Genomic DNA, 12,375 nt, shown 5'->3' on the forward strand with positions numbered 1-12,375 from the left:
AAAATAGGTAGAACAAACTTGTATTTAGATCTATCTAGTATTGTTGCGATTCCTCCTTTCTCTGATTATTACTTAAGCATTCATCCACTACTACTAGCAGAACCGAAACTCCAAGCACACAGCTCTTGCAGATCACATTTACGCCTGTGCTAATAGCTGCAAGGATACCTTCGCCATTATCAGAGATCTCACTGCATATCCTGGTGCCTCTAGCAACATCACCCCCTCCCAAGACCTTTGAAACAATCTCTCGGCATTCTTCTGTAACAAAATCAACTCCACATACAGCAACTTCGACCCTACACAAGACTCAGGCACAGTTGCAATTCAGCTTCCCATCACAGCTGAAGAACGAACCCTGACCTTGTGGACTGCTGCCATCACTGTCGAAATTGCTGCTGCCATGAAGACCACAAACCCTGGGCCCCATCTGACCCTTGTCGCCACCACATCCTCACCAAAGGACTCCTACTGATCTGTGAAGCACTAACACCTATCCTCAATATCTTCATTGAAGTTCCCGGACAACTGCAAACATGTCACTGTCAAGTCCCATCTCAAAAAAAACGTGCACTGAACCCACCCACACTTTCGAACTATGGATCCATTTCCCTGCTACCATACCCAGCAAAGGTCTTTGAGAAACTAAACAACCAGTGCCTCACCGACCACCTCAGCAACTACCAACGACATGCAGTCCAGATTCAGGTCCAGCCACAGTACAGAACCAGCACTTATCACTGCCATAGGTGACATGCGCATGATCCCTCATCCAAGGCATCCCACCTTCTCCCAGACCTCTTAGTAGCATTTGACATGGTCTTGCACTCCATTCTCATCATGTGCCTGCATGAGATTGACATCCAAGGACCCGCTCTTTGCTAGATCGGCTTCTTCTTAATTGTTAGAGCATAAGCTGTCAGCCTAGTGCCTCACTCTTCGGAAGTCTGCAAACCCATCTGCAGAGTAAATCAAGAAACATTGCTTAGACCCACCCAACGCATAAATGATCCTTCTAGCCAATGTAATCTGCACGCACGTCATCAACATCCTCTCCTACGCCTACAACACGCAACTCATATTCTCCCTCTTGGACAAAACCCCTCAACGCAAGAAAGAAATAGACTGCCTGCATGACCAAAATCGCTAACTCGATAAAAAACAACTGTCACAAGCTCAACACCAAGATGACTGAAGAAGTGATCTTCAGCTAGGGCACCTCACCATGTGTCTCCAACTGGTGGCCTGCCAAACTCGCAATCCACCCACATCCAGAACCTATGCCAGGAACCTTGGTATATTCATCAACAGCAACCTGGACATGACAACACAACTCAATGTGTCACTGCATCCTGAGTCCACACAATAATGATGCAAAGGAAGCTCTTCCAATGGCTCCCAAGTAACACTATAAAAAATGGCACTCATTCCCTAGTCACCAGCAAGTTGAACAATGTAAACCCCGTCTATGCCGAGATCACCAAGTCACTCACTAGAAGACTACAAACCGTCCAGAACTCGGTAGCCAGGCTCGTCCTTCAACCTCCCTCAAAGAACTCATATCACACCACATCTCAAGGACCTACACTGGCTCTAGATTCTCAAAAGCACTCAATTCAAACTCCTGGCACGGGAAACATCCTTTACGATGCAACTTTTACCACGCAGTGCCTTTACAACGCTGGTTTTTCAACGCAAGTCATTACAACGAATTGCGCTGGGGGGCGCTCTAGGATAGGTAATAGTTTAATTTACTATCCAACACCTTCCCTACTATCCACGGGGACTGGAGTTGGAATAGTAAATTAAACTATTCACTATCCAGCACCCCCCTACGCAAGTCGTTGTAACGACTTGCGTTGAAAAACCTGCGTTGTAAAAGCATGCGTGGTAAAAGCATGCCTTGTAACAACGTACATCCCCTCACACACATATCCACCCAGTCCCCACCTACCTGAACAGCTGCATCTCCTTCAGCCAACATCTAGACTCTTCTACTCCTACTTGTATACATCCCACAAATACAGAGACCAGATCAGGAGGACGGGTTTTCTCTTACATCACTCCTAAAGTGTGGAACGGCTTCCAACCCCACATCAGAGCCTCCTCCTCTCTTCTTGAACTCCACAAGAAGCTGCGGACCTGGGGCCTCATTTATGAGAAATGACGCACCGCTGCGTGAAAGCAGCGATGCGTCACTTCTCAGTGCGCACTCCTTGCGACATTCCTGATGCGTCATATTTAATGTGTGACGCATCATGTCGCAAGGAGTTACAGATACGTCAGTATTTCTGACGTATCTGTAACCGCAAAAGTGACGCATTGCTGGAGTGTGTCACAAAAGTGACGCAACTCCAGCAATGCGCCCTTTCACATGGGGCAAGCCCCATGTGAAAGGGCCTGCGTCAGTCTTACGCCTGCTGTGAGGCAGGCGCAAGATTATGACGCAACGGCATCCTAAAAGTGACGCAGTGAAATCTCATAGATTTCACTGCGTCACTTCTATGACCCTTCCTTGCGTCAATACGCCCCCCTTGCCTACATTATACCTGGCGCAGGTATAATGTGGCGCAGGGGCTTACAAAGTGACGCATCTACCTAGATGCGTTACTTTGTAAATATGGCGCAATAAGGGGCATTTTTTACGCCACTGGTGCGTCACAAAAAGTGACGCACTGGCAGCGTAAAAGTGACGCACAGCCTCATAAATGAGGCCCCTGGCTTTTAATTAACCATGCTACCACTGGTCGGGCTACGCACACACCTGTTCAGCGCTAGGATACTCTTGTGGGTGACAGAACGCTTTAGAAATACACATAACATAAAACAATATAACCACACACCTTATCTGTCCCTCCCGCAATTGTCGGTGTCGCTAGTATGTCCTTCCCATTCTCCCACTTGGTGTCTGCGTGGCTGGCCCCCACCTACCAATGGAAAAAAAAACGCGATGAAGTAGCCAACATTGGCCATATCCTAACTTTTTGTTTTTCTTCTAATTTTCAGCCATTCTGCATAGCAGCTGGACTGCTGTACAACAAGGGTAACAAGCATTTACAATGCAATGGTTTTGCCTTTGTTAAAGTTAGAGCTATTGGCATTGCTCTTGACATTATTTTTATTTATGTGTTTTTTTAAAACATAAATAAATGGCATTGTCATTTACAATGCAACTAGCTTTATCTCTCGCAAATGACACACACAAACACCCACAGAGAGCCCCCCACACACACACAGAGCCCCCCCACACACACACACACAGAGCCCCCCACACACATACCCACACAGAGCCCCCCACACACACAGCCACACAAAGCCCCCCCACACACACACCCACACGGAGCCCTCCACACACACCCACACAGAGCCCCCCCACACACTGCGACCCCCCCCACACACTGCAAGCCCTACACACTGCGACCCCCATTTCAATAGATGTGTGATGCTTACCTGGTACTAAATTGGTCCATGCATGGCTGAAAGGTTGAAATGGTGTAGGAGGCAAGGGGACAAATGTGAGCATGGAGAGAAAGGAGTATAAGTTTGAGATTAGTGACTAGGTGAAAATAAAATCAGGAAGGACACAGGGTGGTCTTTCCAAATTAGATGGTCTATTTCAGGTAGAAAATGTCAGTAGGTTCTTTGTGTTCTTGAGGGGGGGATAGGTCCAACCGGCACCATAATCGGACGTTTATTGTTTATACCCATTCACAACAGGTAACTAGGCAGGATGGTCGTCTCAGAGCCCAATCAGCAGTGAAGCAACAAGGTCCCTAAACCTCCGTAGAAGCATGTGAAACACTGAGGGGCCCTCCTCACCACACACAGGGCTGAATCTGCACTCTGAATCTGCACTCTGAATCTGCACTCTGCACTCTGAATCTGCACTCTGCACTCTGAATCTGCACTCTGCACTCTGAATCTGCACTCTGCACTCTGAATCTGCACTCTGAATCTGCACTCTGCACTCTGAATCTGCACTTTGCACTCTGAATCTGCACTCTACACTCTGAATCTGCACTCTGAATCTTGAATCTGCACTCTGAATCTGCACTCTGCACTCTGAACTCTGAATCTCCACTCTGCACTCTGAATCTGCACTCTGAATCTCCACTCTACACTCTGAATCTGCACTCTGAATCTTGAATCTGCACTCTGAATCTGCACTCTGCACTCTGAACTCTGAATCTCCACTCTGCACTCTGAATCTGCACTCTGAATCTCCACTCTGCACTCTGAATCTGCACTCTGAATCTCCACTCTGCACTCTGAATCTGCACTCTGAATCTCCACTCTGCACTCTGAATCTGCACTCTGAATCTCCACTCTGAATCTCCACTCTGCACTCTGAATCTGCACTCTGAATCTCCACTCTGCACTCTGAATCTGCACTCTGCATCTGCACTCTGCATCTGCACTCTGCATCTGCACTCTGAATCTGCACTCTGCATCTGCACTCTGCATCTGCACTCTGCATCTGCACTCTGCATCTGCACTCTGCATCTGCACTCTGAATCTGCACTCTGAATCTGCACTCTGAATCTGCACTCTGAATCTGCACTCTGCCTCTGCACTCTGCCTCTGCACTCTGAATCTGCACTCTGAATCTGCACTCTGAATCTGCACTCTGAATCTGCACTCTGAATCTGCACTTTGAATCTGCACTCTGAATCTGCACTCTGAATCTCCACTCTGAATCTCCACTCTGCACTCTGAATCTCCACTCTGCACTCTGAATCTCCACTCTGCACTCTGAATCTCCACTCTGCACTCTGAATCTCCACTCTGCACTCTGAATCTCCACTCTGCACTCTGAATCTCCACTCTGAATCTCCACTCTGCACTCTGAATCTCCACTCTGAATCTCCACTCTGAATCTCCACTCTGCACTCTGAATCTCCACTCTGAATCTCCACTTTGCACTCTGAATCTCCACTCTGCACTCTGAATCTCCACTCTGCACTCTGAATCTGCACTCTGCACTCTGAATCTGCACTCTGCACTCTGAATCTCCACTCTGCACTCTGAATCTCCACTCTGCACTCTGAATCTCCACTCTGCACTCTGAATCTGCACTCTGAATCTCCACTCTGCACTCTGAATCTGCACTCTGAATCTCCACTCTGCACTCTGAATCTGCACTCTGAATCTCCACTCTGCACTCTGAATCTCCACTCTGAATCTCCACTCTGCACTCTGAATCTCCACTCTGAATCTGCACTCTGCCTCTGCACTCTGAATCTGCACTCTACACTCTGAATCTGCACTCTGAATCTGCACTCTGAATCTGCACTCTGCCTCTGCACTCTGCCTCTGCACTCTGCCTCTGCACTCTGCACTCTGCACTCTGAATCTGCACTCTGAATCTGCACTCTGAATCTGCACTCTGAATCTGCACTCTGAATCTGCACTCTGCCTCTGCACTCTGCCTCTGCACTCTGCCTCTGCACTCTGCATCTGCACTCTGCATCTGCACTCTACACTCTGAATCTGCACTCTACACTCTGAATCTGCACTCTGAATCTGCACTCTGCCTCTGCACTCTGAATCTGCACTCTGCCTCTGCACTCTGCATCTGCACTCTACACTCTGAATCTGCACTCTACACTCTGAATCTGCACTCTGCACTCTGAATCTGCACTCTGAATCTGCACTCTGAATCTGCACTCTGAATCTGCACTCTGAATCGGCACTCTGAATCTGCACTCTGAATCTGCACTCTGAATCTGCACTCTGAATCTGCACTCTGAATCTGCACTCTGCCTCTGCACTCTGAATCTGCACTCTACACTCTGAATCTGCACTCTGAATCTGCACTCTGAATCTGCACTCTGAATCTGCACTCTGAATCTGCACTCTGCACTCTGAATCTGCACTCTGAATCTGCACTCTGAATCTGCACTCTGAATCTGCACTCTGAATCTGCACTCTACACTCTGAATCTGCACTCTGAATGTGCACTCTGAATCTGCACTCTGAATCTGCACTCTGCATCTGCACTCTGCATCTGCACTCTGCATCTGCACTCTGCACTCTGCATCTGCACTCTACACTCTGCATCTGCACTCTGCACTCTGCATCTGCACTCTACACTCTGCATCTGCACTCTGCACTCTGCATCTGCACTCTACACTCTGAATCTGCACTCTACACTCTGAATCTGCACTCTGCACTCTGCACTCTGCACTCTGAATCTGCACTCTGCACTCTGAATCTGCACTCTGCACTCTGAATCTGCACTCTACACTCTGAATCTGCACTCTGCACTCTGAATCTGCACTCTGCACTCTGAATCTGCACTCTGCACTCTGAATCTGCACTCTGAATCTGCACTCTGCCTCTGCACTCTGAATCTGCACTCTACACTCTGAATCTGCACTCTGAATCTGCACTCTGAATCTGCACTCTGAATCTGCACTCTGAATCTGCACTCTGCACTCTGCATCTGCACTCTGAATCTGCACTCTGAATCTGCACTCTGCATCTGCACTCTACACTCTGCATCTGCACTCTACACTCTGAATCTGCACTGTGAATCTGCACTCTGCATCTGCACTCTGCATCTGCACTCTGCATCTGCACTCTGCATCTGCACTCTGCATCTGCACTCTACACTCTGCATCTGCACTCTACACTCTGAATCTGCACTCTACACTCTGAATCTGCACTCTACACTCTGAATCTGCACTCTACACTCTGAATCTGCACTCTACACTCTGAATCTGCACTCTGAATCTGCACTCTGAATCTGCACTCTGCACTCTGCATCTGCACTCTACACTCTGAATCTACACTCTACACTCTGAATCTGCACTCTGAATCTGCACTCTGAATCTGCACTCTGAATCTCCACTCTGAATCTCCACTCTGAATCTCCACTCTGAATCTCCACTCTGAATCTCCACTCTGAATCTCCACTCTGAATCTGCACTCTGAATCTGCACTCTGAATCTGCACTCTACACTCTGAATCTGCACTCTACACTCTGAATCTGCACTCTGAATCTGCACTCTGAATCTGCACTCTGAATCTGCACTCTGAATCTGCACTCTGCATCTGCACTCTACACTCTGCATCTGCACTCTACACTCTGAATCTGCACTCTGAATCTGCACTCTGCATCTGCACTCTGAATCTGCACTCTGAATCTGCACTCTGAATCTGCACTCTGAATCTGCACTCTGCATCTGCACTCTGCATCTGCACTCTGCATCTGCACTCTGCATCTGCACTCTGCATCTGCACTCTGCATCTGCACTCTGCATCTGCACTCTGCATCTGCACTCTGAATCTGCACTCTGAATCTGCACTCTGAATCTGCACTCTGCATCTGCACTCTGCATCTGCACTCTGCATCTGCACTCTGAATCTGCACTCTGAATCTGCACTCTGAATCTGCACTCTGAATCTGCACTCTGCCTCTGCACTCTGCCTCTGCACTCTGAATCTGCACTCTGAATCTGCACTCTGAATCTGCACTCTGAATCTGCATCTGCACTCTGCACTCTGCATCTGCACTCTGCATCTGCACTCTGCATCTGCACTCTGAATCTGCACTCTGAATCTGCACTCTGCACTCTGAATCTGCACTCTGAATCTGCACTCTGAATCTGCACTCTGAATCTGCACTCTGAATCTGCACTCTGAATCTGCAATCTGCACTCTGCATCTGCACTCTGCATCTGCACTCTGCATCTGCACTCTGCACTCTGAATCTGCACTCTGAATCTGCACTCTGAATCTGCACTCTGCACTCTGAATCTGCACTCTGCATCTGCACTCTGAATCTGCACTCTGAATCTGCACTCTGAATCTGCACTCTGAATCTGCACTCTGAATCTGCACTCTGAATCTGCACTCTGCATCTGCACTCTGCATCTGCACTCTGCACTCTGCACCTGCACTCTGCATCTGCACTCTGAATCTGCACTCTGAATCTGCACTCTGCATCTGCACTCTGCATCTGCACTCTGCATCTGCACTCTGCATCTGCACTCTGCATCTGCACTCTGAATCTGCACTCTGCACTCTGAATCTGCACTCTGCACTCTGAATCTGCACTCTGAATCTGCACTCTGAATCTGCACTCTGCACTCTGAATCTGCACTCTGAATCTGCACTCTGCACTCTCAATCTGCACTCTGCACTCTCAATCTGCACTCTCAATCTGCACTCTGCACTCTCAATCTGCACTCTGCACTCTCAATCTGCACTCTGCACTCTCAATCTGCACTCTGCACTCTCAATCTGCACTCTGCACTCTCAATCTGCACTCTCAATCTGCACTATCAGTCTGCACTATCAGTCTGCACTATCAGTCTGCACTATCAGTATGCACTATCAGTATGCACTATCAGTCTGCACTCGCACTCTGCACTCGCACTCTGCACTCTGCACTCTGCACTCTGCACTCGCACTCTGCACTCGCACTCTGAATCTGCACTCTGACTCTGAATCTGCACTCTGACTCTGAATCTGCACTCTGACTCTGAATCTGCACGCCTTAAAATCCACTCTCGGTTCCTTTGTTTGCCTGATGTTCGTTACGAAATTTTATTAAAAGGTGAGCAGGAAGTTTCAAAGTGCGACAGCATAAACATTTTTTTTAACTATCAGCTTACGATTCCTACCTTATTTGGAAGTTTATCTACTTGAAATATTCCCTTTGTTCTGTAGTAAGCAGACCTTTTTATTCCTCGTGTTAATACACATGCAATGTTTGTCAATGCCCAGCGGGTCAGGCAGTGTTCAGTAGCACAATATTGCTGCCTCGTGGCCTTTCGCTGCCGCGGGAAGTGCACAATTAGGCGATGCTGTGATCCCGGGTGCACTTTTCTGGTCGGAAAGTGGAAAGTTAGTGGTTTCACAGTGGGGGTCGGTGCCCTATAATAGGTAACACATGGGAAGCTCTAAATAAATAACTTCATCTAATGAGGCTGTCATTAAATAAAAAAAAGTAGCATGCTCGCCGCTGGGACATTTATCACCGCACAAATTAGTCTGTTTTCGCCTCATTAAAATAAAGAGAAACCAGCGTGAATTCGGTATACTTTACTCCCATGAAATAAAACACATCCAGCAAAGGACCTAACTCTAAAACGGATATTCACATATATGTACATCATTTCAGTCCTTTTTAATGTCCACAACGCTAAAACGTATAAAATAAACAAGCTTATAGTAACAATGAAAATGCTGCATCGGAAGGCGGGTGCCGGCTCAATGCCGGGACAGATTCGGGGGCGTTCCCGGCTTTTGGCTGACGTCGCGTGACGTCGGCAAAAGCCAAAGAATCTCGGGAACGCCCCCGAATCTGGTCCGGCATTGACGGACAGGCCCCTCGTCCAATGGCTAGCCTCCATTTATGGAGCTAGCCAATCGGAGGAGGGGGCGTATCCCGACCCACACACACAACTCAAGAGGTTTTTTTGGCACATGGGCAAAGCGCATGGCCAGTCAAAACCTAAAAAGCAGCCCCAAGGCCAATAGGTCTCACACAGGCGCGATCTATTGCCTTTGCCAATGCTTGTTGAAAGTCGCTCTTAAATTGGGAATGGGATGATCCCACAGAGAACAGGGGCATTCCGATCGAAGAGAACGTCTCTGAGCGGGGTTCAAAATATTGTTTGGGAGAAGGACACCGCTCCCCGTCAGGTGGTTACTTTAACAAGTTCTGCGTGAGGTAAAGTTCGGTAATCCCGTCCGGCCACGCGCTTAATGCGCAGCGATAAAACCCAGGCATGTTTTTATCAGCAGCGGGGTGCTCCCCGTGCTGTTTTGGAAGTCTAGACTGAGGCTTTAGGGACAGGCCTATAAAACAATATCCATCCCCAATAAAGTTTCACATGTGCGATCAAAATACAGGAAACTCGTCTTTCTGTTTGGCTGTGTTGAAGTGCGCAGATGTCATCCTGAAAGTATTCTCAAATATTGACTTTGCAAAATGCACCGTTTGGCAGAAAATATTTCTCAGGCAAATGAAAGAAATAATGTTTGCCAAGAAAAGAAGCAGCATGAGGTCAGGTCGTTTTCATTTGTTAGAGCATTTTCATTGTATCAACTCCTTATGAGAGCTTTTTAAAAAGAGTGTTCATTTTTCTGAAGCAGTGCTCGAAGTGGGGGAAAAAAGTTGGGGAACTGTTTGGGGAGAATTAGAGGGCGGGAATAATCCGAGGATTGGGTCAGTGGGCTGAGTCAGAGGTGTGGCCCGAATGAGTAAACCATCCCAACTTTTGGTATTTGTTTGGCGTTTCAATGACCGGGTACAGCTTATTACATAATTTAATTCAACCAGTGGATATACTTAGGGGCAGATTTATGTAGGGGTTGCGCCACGTTTACGCCGCCGTTGCGTGACGCAACGGCGCGGAAACATGGCGCATCTCTGCGACCTATTTACAACGTGACGCATCTAGGCAGATGCGTCACGTTGTAAAACCCTGCGCCACATGAAACCTGCGTCAGGTTTCATGTGGGCGTTCTGTTGCAGGGTGGGCGTTCCCTCGTAGGAAAGCCCCGTAAAACTGACGCAGTGAAATCTACAAGATTTCACTGAGTCAGTTTTACGACGCTGCTGCGTCAAATCCTTACGCCTACTTGAAGCAGGCGTAAGGAGTGACGCACCACGTTATGTATGGGTGGCCTCTGTACATTGCGGGAGTTGCGTCGCACTTGCGACGCTACTCCAGCAATGCGCCGCCCGTACACCACAAGATGCGTCACGCATCTGCCCTTCCTTGCACCATGGTGCGCCGCATTGTAAATGCGGCGCATCTGTGGTGCCGCAAGGAGGGAATTGCGTGACGCATCAGTTCTGGCGCATCCCTGCTGATTTGCAGAGATGCGCCAGAACTCATAAATCTGCCCCTTAATGTTCAAATATGAGTTATTGACATTAAGTACATTCCCAAAGTGGGATATGTTTCCAATCACAGAACGCCCCAAATACACTTAAAAGTGGAATCACAAGCCATTTGTCTCTGAGCCATGCAGTTTCTGTCATCAGCACTTCTCTTCACCACAAGAGCAGTTCAAAGATGAATGGCAAAATATCCTAGTTTGCAAATGTTTTCACATAATTATGCAGAGGCTGTTAGTATGTGTAAACATTTCAAAATATTAAAGTATCAGAAAATGTACCTCATTATGCTGCAGCCTTTTTTTGCTGCATAATTTAGTCAACACTGAGACATAATTTTCTCCTCCATTGCTGCATAATTCCAGTGTCTCCAAAGCAGGTAGTCCAAGTGCTTGTGCATGAAGCAGAGAGACTGTGAAGTTTGTGAACTTAGTTTGGTGTGTGTGCATATCCTGTATTGCTGATTCCTGGTGAGTTGTAGCTACTACTGTTGAAGCAAGGCCAATGGAGGTACCAATGGTGAGGCAGACTGGCCTCAAGGTTACTCTGACCTCTGTGGCAGAGTCACTGTCACTCTAGGGGGGCTGTTTCGTAGGCCTGCCCACAAGACTGGAAGTGAACTTAATAGGGATTGTGGTGGACAGGCCTTCAAGGTTAACCCACAATTGCAACCGCTAGGGTCCACCTGCTGGGGCTAAGACACTAGGGCTTCAACAGTCTAGCAGGGCTTTCAAAGGTCTAGCATGGGAATGTGTTTCCTAAGGAAAGTGGTCTGGTGGACTGGTCCTGAAGGCTGAACCTGGCCCCCTAGTTCCAAATTCGGCAGCTCTGGCCATAGTGTCACATCCTTTCTTCCACTGAACAACATACAGCCCCACTGAGAGACACTTGCACTGCCTTCAGCTACAACCCAATTGTGCCCTGTTATAAACACCTAGATGTGACTCTATTCAAATTATGCACTAGAAAATAGTAATATGCTGCCTGAAAAAAATAGAAGTAACATCCTGGAAGAAGCAAACACTCATAGGGAATGTAAGATTAAGTAAAGCATGTGAAATGTAAGCAGGAACTACATGCTTACCTTAATGCTTTTACACTCATTATTCAGAAATTAATGAGTGTTTCTTGTTAAGGACGTGATTACAGGGCCCGGAACGCATCCGTTTCAATGTCCATTGTTAATATCCTTACAAAACGTCAGCAGTGTGGTTTAAATAGACCACATCCCTGAACACTGAGCAATGCTACATATTTTATAAACCAAAATAAGGGAAAGAGCTGATAAGGATCACATTAAATGATTCCCACAATTATTTTTAAAAAGTGCTCAGGCATCTTGTATTTCCCAACTTACTTGATATTTGTTTTTATGGATTGCCCAGTTCAGCTCCTGGCTGTCCAGGCTGCTCTTGCAGGCCCCAGTGCTGAGAAAAGAGCAGGGCTGTAAAGGAGGGGCTGGAGATCTGTGGGCAAGCACAAAGAACGATATCCAGGAGATGCTGGTGGGGCTGGGT

Source organism: Lissotriton helveticus, chromosome 4_1 (genome assembly GCF_964261635.1).
Source record: "Lissotriton helveticus chromosome 4_1, aLisHel1.1, whole genome shotgun sequence".
Lineage (NCBI taxonomy): Eukaryota > Metazoa > Chordata > Amphibia > Caudata > Salamandridae > Lissotriton > Lissotriton helveticus.